This window comes from Choloepus didactylus, chromosome 6 (assembly GCF_015220235.1).
Source record: "Choloepus didactylus isolate mChoDid1 chromosome 6, mChoDid1.pri, whole genome shotgun sequence".
In the NCBI taxonomy this organism is placed as follows: Eukaryota; Metazoa; Chordata; class Mammalia; order Pilosa; family Megalonychidae; genus Choloepus; species Choloepus didactylus.
In genome coordinates this window covers 123,541,664-123,555,642 of record NC_051312.1, presented here as the reverse complement: position 1 = coordinate 123,555,642, position 13,979 = coordinate 123,541,664, and positions in this window count along the sequence as shown.

The window sequence follows — 13,979 nt, the reverse complement described above, 5'->3', positions numbered from 1 at the left end:
AAAGACATTTGGTCATTTTCACACTGTCAAAAAAAAAAAAAAGAAGAAAGAAAAAAAGAGAAATGGACATAGGTGTCATTACTCTTGAGAGATTTGAACTGTTTCTGGAAAAACAGCCAAAATTTATTCTTTTCATCATACGTTTAAAGCCTAACATGTATACTCTTCCATCCTTGGCACTGAAATGACAATCAGTTGGCTTTTTATATTCTCTTAAGGCTCCCTGGTGAAGAGTTGATTCTTAGACCAAAAATAAGGTAGATGAAATGTCCTAGAAACTACATTTTCTGTTTTACAGCTGGGTTCTTCTTTCATAAAGAGATTTGGAGAATTTTAGAAGTGGAGGAAATGATAGAGATTACCTAATTTTGTAATTCTATAAATCAGGAACCTAAGATCCAAAGACATTTTGTGGCTTGCCCAAAATCATGGAGAAATAAAACCTAAGTCTCCTGATCCCCACTCTTTGCTTTTTTCCATCCTGGCACATTGCCAGTGAAATAAACGTGATTTTTTTTTTTTTTTTTTTCCCCCCCGATTTTTTTTTTAATGATTGACAACTGGACTCAGATTCATCAGCAAACTTCATGAGCTTCCAAATTTGGGGGTTATTATATTCTTTGCATTTCATGGGAAAAATTTGGCTGTTTTCTTCTTCAATTTTCCTGCACCCCAGCACCCACTTCTTCAGTTTCTCCTGTGGTCAGCACTGCATCTCGCTAGTGGGTACTTGGTCATACCACAAGGATCATTTGCTCTGTTTATTTCTTAAGCATAGTTCTCCTCTCTTCAGCTCCTTTATCCCTGCCCCAGGGCCTAGAACACTACAACATCTAAAAGTATTTCAATAAACGTGTGAATGAAAAACTTGAAAGCTTATTGGATTGATTCACTAACCACCTTTTTTTATGAATCTTCTGTGTCTCAGCACTTCTTGGTCTTGCTCTCTAAGGCCACAGGCTGCCAGAGTGTCCACTGTAGGAATCCACTCAGGCTGCAGCCAAATATCCGTCTCTTTCCGGCTGTCTTCCCCACCATTGTAATTAGCCCAATGGTATCTTAGGCTTAGCTACAGTTGTTAGCTTTGATAAATGGAATCTATGAGTAGGCATAAATGGGAAATGTCTGTTTCAGATAGGTATTGCTGTAGTATAAGTCTAGACCTGGGTGGCTCTACTGATCTGGGCTGGGCTTGCTCACACATCTGCTGTCAGCTGGTAGATCAACTGGGGGGCTGGCTGGTCTAGGCTAGCTTTGGCAGGAGAACTTGACCCTCCTCCACATGATCTTTTGAGCCCCAGCAGGCTAGCCCAAGCTTGTTCTCGGGGTGTGGGTCACATTCAATGAGGAGGAGGAAACCAAAAATTCATTTTCAAGCCTCTCCTGTGTCAAGTTTGATGCTATCCCGTTAGCCAAAGCAAGACACAAGACCAAGTCCAAAATCAGCAGGGAGGACAAAGAGTTTGGATTCAGGGAGGGGGGTAAAAAACTGGGAACCTTAAAGTAATCAATCTACTACAACATTCAATTTAAAGTAAGTTTAAAATGATCCATGCTGATTATGTTTTAGACACACATATACATACACACATAAACCAATAGTTTTTCTCCAAAGTAATAATAATCAATGGAGTAGAAAAAAAATTTTTTCTCCCCTACTGTAGTATCCATTTACCCCACTTCTTGCAAAAGTACCTGATTTCTTTAGGGATGAATTGCTCCTCCCTAGATGTTTTGGTTTGCTAAAGTTGTCAGAATACAATATACCAGAAATGGATTGGCTTTTACAATGGGATTTATTAATTTACAGTTCTTAGTCCATGAAAATGCCCCAATTCCAATTAAGGCATCCACAGGATGATTCCTGGACTCTGAAGATAGGCTGCTGACATCCAGGGCACCTCTGTCACATGGCAAGACACGTGGCTGGTATCTGCTGGTCCTTCACTTCCGGGTTTCACTTTTTCAGTTTCTGGTTCCAGTGGCTTCCTCTGTGGGTCATCTCTTAGCTTCCCTGGGGTTTTTTTCTCTAAGCTCTCTCCTTCTGTCCTTTATCCTCTCATAAAGGTCTCTAGTAAAAGGATTAAGACCCACCTTGAATGGGGTGGGTCACATCTCAAATTGAAATAACCTAATCAAAAGGTTCCACCCATGATAGGTCTGCACCCACAGGCATGGACTAAAAGAACATGGCCGTTTCTGGGGTACATAACAGCTTCAAACCAGAACATTAGCCCTTACATACATAGTTTGGGAAAGGAGGGTGGCACATAACTCAAATTTAGTCAAAGTACCACTTACCCCTAGCAACGGTGATTGTTCAAGCATCCTTGAGGCACATGCCTCAAATTCAGCTGGTAAGAGACACAATTCCAGGTCTTTATTTGAAGCAAGTTCCTCCATCAAACTCCTCCCCAGGACCTAAACCTGCAAGGAACTGCTTCAGTCATTTGTCACTGTGAGCCAGGAGTTGGAGACAAACTCAATCCTGGTGACATTTTTTGACCTCCTGGATCCATCTGTATCTGAAGCCAGACACATGACTCATGTCTTCAGTTACATGAGTCAATAAATCTTCTATTTTTATTTCAATGAGTTAAAAGGTTAATACATATAATGTTCTTAGAGTAATGTCTAGCAATAATAAGCACTCAATATGTGCTATTATTTGTTTATACCAAGTTGAGTTGGATTTTCTGTCATTTGCAACCAAAAGAATCCTAACTGATGCAATTAGATAATATAATGTAAAAAGAGCTCATATATGACAGCAAGAGGAAAAAAAACCAAAACCATAGATATTAACCTAGTAAGAAATAAGTAGGACTGATTAAAGACATGACAACATTTTTTCGAGGTCTCAGAAGGTCTGAATATTTGAAAAGACATAACAAGAAACTGGAAGGGAAAATTCCATATTTTAAATAGATCAAATTTCCATAAAATAGTATACAAGTTCTCCCTTTCTTGATTCCTCCTTCTCCCTCACCTGCATCTTGACACGCCCACCCCAGCCCCTCCGAGTACACACTCTCTTCCTCATGTAGCCATTTCATAAATCCTTTTGATTTACTCTTCTAACTATTTACTGAAGCTATTTCTTTTTCTACATACCCACCCCCACAATTACCGTTTGGGCCCCCATAATTTATCATGTGGAGGCTCTGCCAGTCTCCCAACAATCTTGCTCTCTTTACTTTTGACCCCTGCAAAATTCATGCTCTTGTCCCAGCTTTTTCACAGGGCATTCATGTCACCACCAGGATCTAGTCACCATTCACATCCCAAGCTCCCTGATCTCTGACACACAGAACTGCTTGTAATCGCCTGTCCACACCGTGCTCTTTCTCACTTAACGTCTTTGTTCAGGTTGTTCCCATGAATGGGTTCTCCACAGCACCATAGGCTGTGTCCCCATTACAATCATCTCAGTGTAGTGTAAGGGTCTGCTTATGTGTCCATCTCCCTACTAGACTTGCCTGCAAAGAATATGTCTTATTCATCTGGGTATCCCGGCACCTAGCACAATGCCTGGACTATAGCAGGCACTTGAATACCTGCTGATGAATGGATGAATGAATGCATGGTTCTCTAGACTTCTGATTGTACAGGAACAGGAAAAATGAATAGTTCTTACAGGGGATATTCCACTTATGAAACAGGAAGATATGCAAGTCTACAGCAGGGTGTGTGGAGCTGATGAGTGGGAGGAAACCAAGACAGAATATTCAGGGTTGATCAGTCAAACGAATACGATCGCTTGTGCTGAAACTGTCATTCTCTGCAGCAGTGATAATAACAAGACATAAATATTCATGATGCCATTATTCAGAGAATTATGAAGCGTTGGCAGAGGATGTGCTGTCTGGAAGTTTTGCTTCAGTGCCTGAAATTATTACTGATAAAATTAAAAAAAAAAATCCACAGTTCTCTGTGACCCAGCAAGATGATGAGACCCTCTCAACAATTAAGCGATGGGTGAGTCTTGGCTGGCACCAGCTCAGGGGCTCCCATCTGACAAGGCTTGTAATGGGAATACTGTTAGGGGTGGCTGTCATTCCTTGTGGCAAACTAGGCCTGATTATTTAAGACAGTCTCCTCTTTCCTGCCAAAGAACATGCATAAATTTAGATTCCTGAGGCTGTTCTTTGTTTCTTGTAGTGCTATTTTGTTATTTAAATAAAAAATTTATTATTTTCTTTAGTTCATAGAAGCCATACATGCTTATTGAAGAAAATCTAGAAAATGTATATATGTATAAAATAAAATAACTTTCAATCCTACCACCCAAAGGTAACCATTTTGGTATACTTTCTTTCAGTTTTTTGTACAAAATATGGAATTTTACTAAGAACTGGTGGGATATAGCTTATGGTTCTGTTACAGAGACCTGAACTGAGCCAGAAAAACTGGGTTTGCATCATATACTTGCCTGTTTTTAGCTGGAAAGCTCTGAGCAAGGCACTCAACTTTTCTCTGCATCAGTTTCTTTATTTTTAAAGTGTAGATAAACACAGTACCCCACAGGGTTAGCTTGATGGTTAAAAGAGGCAATGAATATAAAGCACTTGACTTAAAGAGGAGAACAGAGTAGGCGATCAGCAATTAGTGGCTATTGCTATTATGTGTTATTAATACAATAAAGTCACCTTGTCTCAGGTCATCCTACACTCCTCTCTATACTTCACCCTCACATCCAACCAGCCCCAATCCTGTTCCTCTGCATCCCCTCCCTCTGCTTATGCTCAGTTCCTCAGGAATTCTTGTTTGAGCATCAAAATTCTCTGTCTCCTCTCCTGCTGTCCTCCAAACCGTGCTCCATGAAGATTCACATGTAAGTCTGACCACATCAAGCCCATGTTATTCACAATGCTGCAAGTGCATATGTGTACATGCAAATGCGTGCATGTGTGTGTGTGTGTGTGTGTATGTATGTGGCAGGTCATGTGTTTGTATGTGGGACAGTTAGATTCTGTGCCTGTGTGTGCGCGCATTTGGATTCTGAGGGTGAGGCAAGGAGCTGGGAGTTCTGGCCTCAGGAGGAAAAGGGAGAGCGTGGAATGGTGTCTGAAATCCCATCTAGGCTTGTGATCTCCCTGAAGAAGGAGGGGAGCTGGAGCCATGGTCTGAAGGCACTGCGTTCTTCAGTGTCTTTGTGAGGCTATGGGCACAACAGGTGCTGCTGGAGAGCCCCAGGAATCAAGGGGCCTCTGAGTTTTCCATCCTAACCTCCGCATGACCCACAGTTGCAGCAAGAGCTGCTGAAGCAGCCATGAGGCCGGGCGGGCTGACCTACCAGCAGCGCCACAGTGGGCAGCAGCTTCACGAGTGCTCGGCAGACTGCCAAGGCCAAAGCCCTCTCTCAAATGGTTAGTGGGAGAGAGACTGTGCTGCAGAGCACCCACTCGCACTGACGACCTGAACAAAGGCGCTAAGTGAGAAAGAACACGGTGTGGACAGGGAATTACAAGCAGTTCTGTGTGTCAGAGATCAGGGAGTTTGGGATGCGAATGGTGACTAGATCCTGGTGGTGACCTTGAAGGCCTTGTGAAAGAGCCAGGATGAGAGCGTGTAGTTGCGGGGGTCAAAAGTAGAGAGAGCAAGATTTTCTGGATGTGTGGGTATTGCTTCCTGACACCCATCAGGGAAGATTTTTTTCTCCTTTCTTTCTTTTTATTGAGGTAAAATTCATATAACATAAAATTAACCATTTTAGAGTGAACAATTCAGAGGGATTTAGTGCGTTTACCACTACATCTACCTAGTTCCAAAATATCTTCCTCATCCCCAAAGGAGACCACACACCCATTAAGCAGTTTATTCCCATTTCCTCCTCCCCTTGGCCCCTAGCAACCACCAATTTCCTTTCTGTCTCTGTACATTTACCTATTCTAGATTTTTCATATAAATGGAATTGTATAATATGTAACCTTTGGTGTCTGGCTTCTTTCACGTGGCGTGTTTTCAAGGTTCACCCACATTGTAGCATGTATCAGTACTCCATTCTTTTTTATGGCTGAATAATATTCCAGTATATGGATATATCACAATTCGTTTATCTTTTCATCTGTTGATGGACATTTGGGGTGTTTTCACCTTTTGGCTATTGTAAACAGTACTGCTATGAATATGCATCTGCACGTATTTGTTTGAGTATCAGTTTTTAAATTTGGGGGTATATACCAAGGAGAATTATTACTGGATCATATGGTAATTCTACTATTACTTTTTTGAGGAACCGCCAAACTGTTTTCCATAGTGGCTGAACCATTTTACATTCCCATCAACAATGTACAAGGGTTACAATTGCTCCACACCCTTGTTTACACTTGCTATTTTCCATTTTTTTTTTTTTTTCATTTTAGGCATCCTAGTGGGTGTGGTGTGGTGCCTCACCGTAGCCAGGGAAGGTTTTCAATGAGAGATCCATGTTCCTCTATATGAGCAGACGTGGTACACCACACTCTTCACAACCTGCCCCTCCCTTTGTCTATGTCTCCTGCCTCACTTCCAGGCAAGTCCCAATGAGCAGTCTGTGCTCCAGACATTCTAAGCTAATCGTGTTCCTTGAATGCATCATGTACGTCCCCATGCTTTTGCATCTGGTGTATTAGTTACAATCAGGGCTAACAGAGACCCAAAAGAACAAAAGCTAAAACAAGATAGATCCATTGACATAGAATCCTGGAGGAAGGCAGTTGAGGGCTGATAGGACAGCTGAGTTCCCCAGGGACCTAGGCTACTTCTAGCTCACCACCCTGACATTCCTAAGAGGTGGCCCTCATATTTGTGGTCCAAATGACAAACATCACATCTGGTTTATAACAACAGGAGGAACACAGAACCAAGTGAAGGGACATGGGGTGCATTTTAGATATCTATAGTGGAACATTCTTAGAAGCTGTTCGCATCACTCCCACTTATATTCCATTGGCCAGAATTAGTTAAATGACCATATCTAGCTGCAAGGGAGGACAGGAAATGCAAGGTTTAACCGAGTAGCCATATGCTTAGCTCAAACCCAAGGGGTTCTATTACTATAAGAGTAATAGGGTCAGTCAGATATTGGGGAATAACAAGCCATCTCTGCTTTACCTGGAAATTCCTCTCAAGACTTGGATTAAGACACCCTCTTCCCAGGATGCTTTCCCCTCCCCTCTCAAGCCCTTGCCACAGTTGGTGCTCTCAAAGCTCTCTGTGCACACCTTTTCCTGTCATGCTGTATGTGTTTAGATGCTTATTCACCTCCAAGAGCAGGGATAGTGCCCCTAGCACACTGTTTGCCCCACAGCAGAAGCTCAATCATTATTTTCTGAATGAACTGTTGTTCTCTAGATCAGGAAACTGAGGACCAGAGCAGTAAAGTAATTTTAAAAGATATTCACAGCACCCACAAAATATGCCCAACTGATTTTTGACAAAGGTCCAAAACGAATTCAATGGAGAAAGGATAGCTTTTTCAACAAATGGTGCTGGAGCAACTGGGCATTTTTAGGGGAAAAAAAAGAACCTGAAACTAAATCTCATATTTTATGCAAAAATTAACTCAAATTGATCATGATCTTAAATGTAAAATGTAAAACTATAAAGCTTTTAGTAAAAAACATCAGAGAAACTCTTTAGGACTCAGGACCAGGTGAAGAGTTCTTAGATTTGACATCAAAAGCATGATCCATAAAAGGAAAAATTGGATGTCATCAAAATTAAAAACTTTTGTTTTGCAAAAGGTCCTGGTAAGAGAATGAAAAAACAAGTTACAGACTGGGAGAAAATATTTGTAAACCATATATCTAATAAAGGACTAGTATACCTAGAATGTATAAAAAACTCTTAAAACTCAACAATAAAAAAACGATTAGAAAATGGGCAAAAGACATGCACAGACATTTCACTGAAGATGGAAAATAAGTACACGAAAAGATGCACGCATCATTAGTCATTAGGGAAATGCAAATGAAAACCACAATGATGTATCGCTACCCACTTACTAGAATGGCTAAAATGAAAAATAGGGACAACACAAATGTCAGTGAGACTGCAGAAAAACTAGATCATTCAGATAGTGCTCATTGTAATGCAAAATGGTACACCATTCTGGAAAATAAGTTGGCAGTTTCTTATAAAATTAAGCATGCATAAAATTAAACAATTGTACTCCTGGGCATGTATCCTAGAGAGAAGAAAACTAATGTTCACAAAAAAACATGTGCATAAATGTTTATTATGAACTTTAGTCATAACAGCCAAAAACTGGAAATGACCCAAATGTCCTTCAATTGATGAATGGTTAAACAAACTGTGGTATGTTCATGCCACGGAATTCTATTCAGCATAAAAAGCAATGTCTTACTGATAAATGTAAAAACTTGAACAGAAGCTAAGGTAATTAAGTGGAATGAAAAAGCTAGTGGAAAATGGTTACATTAATGTATGGTTCCATTTATATAACATTATTGAAAGGGCCAAATTATAGAGATCGAGGACAGATTAGTGGTTGCAAGAGTTAGCAACAGCAGCAGGGCAGGAGGGTGGGTGTGGCTATCAGCACAGCACAAAGATCCTGACAGAATTGTTCTAAGTGTTGATTACGGTGATGACTATATCTATCTATACATGTTATAAAATTGCATGGAAGTAAACACACATACTCACACATACAAATGAGTATGTGTACAACTGATTAAATCTGAATAAGATAGGTGGATTGCATCCATATCGTTTCTGGTTGTGAAATTGTACTATAGTTATACAATATGTTAACACTGGGGAAACTGGGTTAATGGTGTGTGAGATATCTCTATATTATTTCTTACAATTGCACATGAATCTACAATTATCTAAAAAAGAAAGTTGAATAAAAATGCTTTGGGAAGCTGGGGAAAAAAATTAATGTAATTAAAAAGTATTAATCCATAAGAAAATAGCCATAGTAATTCAGTGGCATTTTAGATGAACCCTGTTCTCCAAATGCATGTATCCCCCTAGAAATAGTAGTAATTAAAAAAGAGAGATCCTGACTTGTGTGTAGTATGTTCACAAACATTAATTCCTTACATATTTAAATAGAGTCAGGAGCACAACTATAAGCAAGAAAAAGACCTAAAGTCAGGAAATTAGCTATGGGCTTACAGTACAGGTATATGTAACCCCCAAACCTAGCAGTTTTGCAAGGACATTTCAATAACCTTTCTTGTAATTGGTCAGTATTATAAATTGATCTGAATTCATCTTTATTATAGATCATTTAAAAAGATTTACATGGTTGTCAGTTTATGTGCAATTCTTTGGTTTATTTAAGAATTGGCTCTACCTTGTTCACCATTTTTTTTTTTTTTTTTTTTTTTTTAACTCTCTTAAAATATGCCCAGAACAGTTGGGCAGCAGAATCTCATTATTTTGATTGTCATCATCTTGCTGCCTTTAAGCTCCTGGGTTTAAAAGCTCTAGGAAGCACAAGGTCCAGGCTTGAAATAACTGCTGTGATTAGTCCGCAAGTTGCAGTCAGTAGGTTTCAGTTCACAAGTGGAAAATTTTGGCTAATAAAAGAAGAGCCGATTTATTTATTTTCTCCAGCTTCCAGGAGGCTGGCAACACTGAAAGCCACCTTGAGAGGAGGAAACTTTTTGAGAAAGATCATCAGTGGGAATGTGCATCTGGGGCAGCACCAGCTTTTGGTACTGCAGGACGCGTCTCAAGAGGAATTTGGGGTGGGAGGGCAGGCCATCCATCAGAGACTTGAGTTCAGACAGCTCCCCTCTTTCTCCACGAACTCCTGAGCAGTGACAACCAAACACGAACTCCTGAGCAGTGACAACCAAACACGTTGGTCTTTCTTGTTAGAGGTGGGCATGGGTCAAATTGCACTGATAGAGTAAGCTGAGGGAAAACAAAGGGAATGCCTAATTTATTTCCAAACCATTCACAGTTGAGGTTAAACCTTATCCTGGTTTCAGCGGGGAGTGATCAGGTCAACACCCACTGGCTCAGAGTATCTCAAACTTTAACGTACGTACACATCACCCGGGGAGAGTGTTCAAATGAAGATTCTGATTCAGAAGGTCTGGGGAGGGGCCGATAGGATTCATTTCTGACAGCGCACATGCTGGTGGTCCGAAGACCACACTCTGAGAGGCAAGGCCCTAGATCCAGACAAGGAGGTCCATGGGTGCAAGGACGCTACCTTCTTTCCCACTTTATCCCCAGACCTGGCATGATGCCTGGCATAAAAATAAGTTCTCAATAAATATTTGCTGAATTGAATTAATGTGGGACACTGGCTACAAGGACAAATTTTGTAGCTTAATTTTATAATACAGTAAGTTCATAGCCAAAAACTAAATGGATGAAAACCAAATCATAATTAAGTATGTGTTTAGCTAGTACTTTGGATTTTCCCAAGCGCTTCAATTAATGATAGTTTACTTGATTTTTATTCTTACAATAATCCTCTAAAGAGGGGGCTGTCATTATTTTCATTTTAAAGATGGTAAAAGCAAAGTCAGAGGAGTGAAGTCATTGACCTCGGGCAGGCCAGCAACGCAGACACTGGGATGGGTCTCCTGACTGCTAGTTTTTTTCCTACTGTGCTCTGCAGGAAGAGGGAAAACTTGGTCAAAAGTGGATTATGTAACTGTTACTATACAGCTTGAGGCTGTTGATGTCCCTATTGCTCTATAACTGTTATACAGTTGGCAGAGAGGGGATAACATGTCCAAAGTGTTAAGTATATGGGGGTGTGATAGGAGAGGATTTGTTTAAAAAGAAACAACCCAGGGAGTTCACTCTGGGTTGCTTGGACAAACCAACTGTGACCAAAGGCTTTTCTTCTCCCAGCAGGAGGGACTGCATCCAAGCTCACACTCTGTTAGGACCAGAGATTCCTCACCCAGGACAACATCCACCTACCCCAGGGTCTCCAGGTTTAGGGCAGACCGTTCCCCCAGACGCTCCCACCCAGCTAGCAGCCAGATCCAGACTGCATGGCCACAAAGTGTTCTGATCAGATCATCACCCCTCTTCTAAGGATGCTTTCGTGCTTGCCCTAAAAAACAGGGAGAACAAACAGGGCAGGGTCCCTCTCTGAATTCAGACCTACACAGCGGTACTATAGGAAGCACTCAGACCTTCTTTGCTCTTGCTGATCCTTGCTTTAGGTATTTCCCTAATAAAGCCTATGTGCTGGTTTGGATCTGTTATGTACCCCAGAAAAGACCAATCTTGTGGGGGCAGACCTATTGCGGGTGGGACCTTTTGATTAGGCTGTTTCCATGGAGATGTGACCCCACCCATTTAAGGTGGGTCTTAATCCCCTTGCTATGAAGAGACATTTTGAAGAGAGCTCAGAGAAGCTAAGATAGAAATGCCCCAGGAGGAAAAAAGCAGATAGCCTAGAGAAGGTGAGAGAAGTCAGAGACATTTTGGAGAAAGCCACTGAAACCAGAAGCTAAACCTAGGACAGAAGGATCAGTGGAGACAGCCACGTGCCTTCCCATGTGACAGAGAAAGCCTAGCTGCCATCTGCCTTTCTTCAGAGAAGGTATTATCCTGTTGATGCCTTAATTGAGACATTTTCATGGCCTTAGAACTGTAAATTTTTGAACTAATAAACCCCCATTATAAAAGCCAGTCCATTTCTGATCTATTGCATTCTGGCAGCTTTAGCAAAACAAAACAATCTATTCCAAAACCCATGCCTTATGCCTAAGAGTCACCCCAGAGAACCTCTTTTGTGGCTCAGATGTGGCCTCTCTCTCTAAGCCAAACTCTGCAAATAAACTCACTACCCTCCCCACTATGTGGGACATGACTCCCAGGGATGAGTCTGGCCCTGGCATTGTGGGATTGAGAAAGTCTTCTTGACTAAAAGGGGGAAAATGAATGAAACAAAATAAAGTCTCAGTGGCTAAGGGATTTCAAATAGAGTTGGGAGGTCATGTTGGAAGTTAGTCTTATGCAAGCTTCAGCCAAATATAGCCAAATGCCACAATATGCCGAGCCCCAACCAACAGTATTCCTGAAACCCTAAAGAATACTCTGGTCTCTATCTAAGATTGTATAAAAGTTTTAGTTATTACATTTATTTTTTCAGAAACTTAAAATCTCCAGATTGTTCCTACGCCAGATAGGCCCTGAAACCCAGAGGTACCAGTCTCTCCAAGAACGTCAACCAGTTGCATTCCTCTATCCCATAAAGTCAACACCTCTTTTCAGGATAAAGAAGTTAGAACAGTCATTGCCCAAATATCCCTGAAGATTGAAAGAATGATCAAATGAGAGGGAGAAGTTGTAATGGAGAAATTAGGATTTAACAAATGAGTATGACTACTGACTCATTATACAGATATTTCTTTTTTAGTTTCTAGTGTATTAGAGAAGTCAGAAAGAAATACCTGAAATTGTCGAACTGTAATCCAGCAGCCTTGATCCATAGTGACTGTATGACTGATATGGCTTTTATCTTGTGACCGTGTGATCGTAAAAACCTCATGACTGAAACCCCCTTTGTCCGGTGAATGGGTAGATGAGTAATAAAGACATGTATGAAAAATAAATAAACAATAGGTTGGGAATACAGGGAAAAAATACCCCTAGGTAAACTATGAACAATAGTTAATAGGACTACTTTAATAATCTTTTTCATCAGTTATAACAAATGTAACCACTGTTAAAAAATAGTAAAATTACAAAAAATGCTATCATCAATTGTAGCAAATTTTCCACACCAATGCAAGTGTTGGTGGTGGGTGGTGCATGAGAATCCTGTATTTTATGCATGATTGTTCTGTAAACCCACAATTTCTCTAATTAACAACAACAACAACATGCCTTGTGATGCTGTGGACTTCATCTGAGTCCATGTACTGTACGTATCAATAAGGAAGAGACCCACCTTGAATCATCTTGCACAACAGAAGGGGTTTAATGTAGTTTTACAAATGTAATCTGTTTTCTCTTCTCTATGCCACACTGTCCTAGTTGCCATAAACTTTTCTTCTATGGTCTCCTTCTCAAAGCACTGCACAGTGCTAGGTACACTGATGATAAATAGGATGAGTCAACCTTTTCACCTCTGTAACTCTGCCTGACCCCTCTCCCAACCATTTATGCTGATTTGCCATGAAGCCTCCTAGGGATGTTAACAGATGGCATCATTCCTGATAGTGTGTTCACAAGGAGCGACATTCTGGAAGCCAACTCAGGTCAACAGGACACAAGAACCTCAGCTGCCAAAGGAATAGTTTTTTAATGAAGAGTCCTCATGCTCCAAGCCCCACACTTCCCTTTTTAAACCAAAATGCCCGGTAGCTTCCAATCTGAGCACACTGCACCCCAAGCTCTCCAAGCCCACCTTGCTGAGGTTTCCCACAAAGACATGGGAAGGAGGTACGCAGGCTTCCAGTGCCCCTGGGGGTGTGGGAGTGGTGGTGGCAGGGAGCTGTGCTGTTGGAATTGTCCTTCTTCTATCAAACGGAAGAACAACTGATCAACAATGTACGGGTCCTGAGAGATAGTGTGGCAGCATTTGTGATCTGCAGGTCTGAATTCATTCTACAGACAGCTGAGCAAGAAATATTGACTTACATGTTTATTATCACATTGAGGGGGAGGGGTGTGTGTGTGTGTGCATGCGCGTGCGTGTGTGTTTGTTTATAATTCACCAGGCCCCTGGGATAATGGAGAGTACTTCCAATTAGGCAGACAGCATGATTAAAAGCCTGGGTTTAGGGACCTGGGTTCAAGGTCTAGCTCTGCCATTTCCCTTCTCTCCAAGGGCCTTGGCAATATTTTAAATTCTCTAAGCCTGACTGTCTACAAAAACAAGCAAGGAAGCAAGCAAGCAGACAAAAACCCATATGATGCTGTATGTTGTTGAGAAGATAAAATGAAATACTGCAAGGAAAGAGCTAGCACACTCCTGGTATATGGAATAAGAGCTCACTAAATGTCAGTTATTGTAATGGAATCCATATCAGAATCTT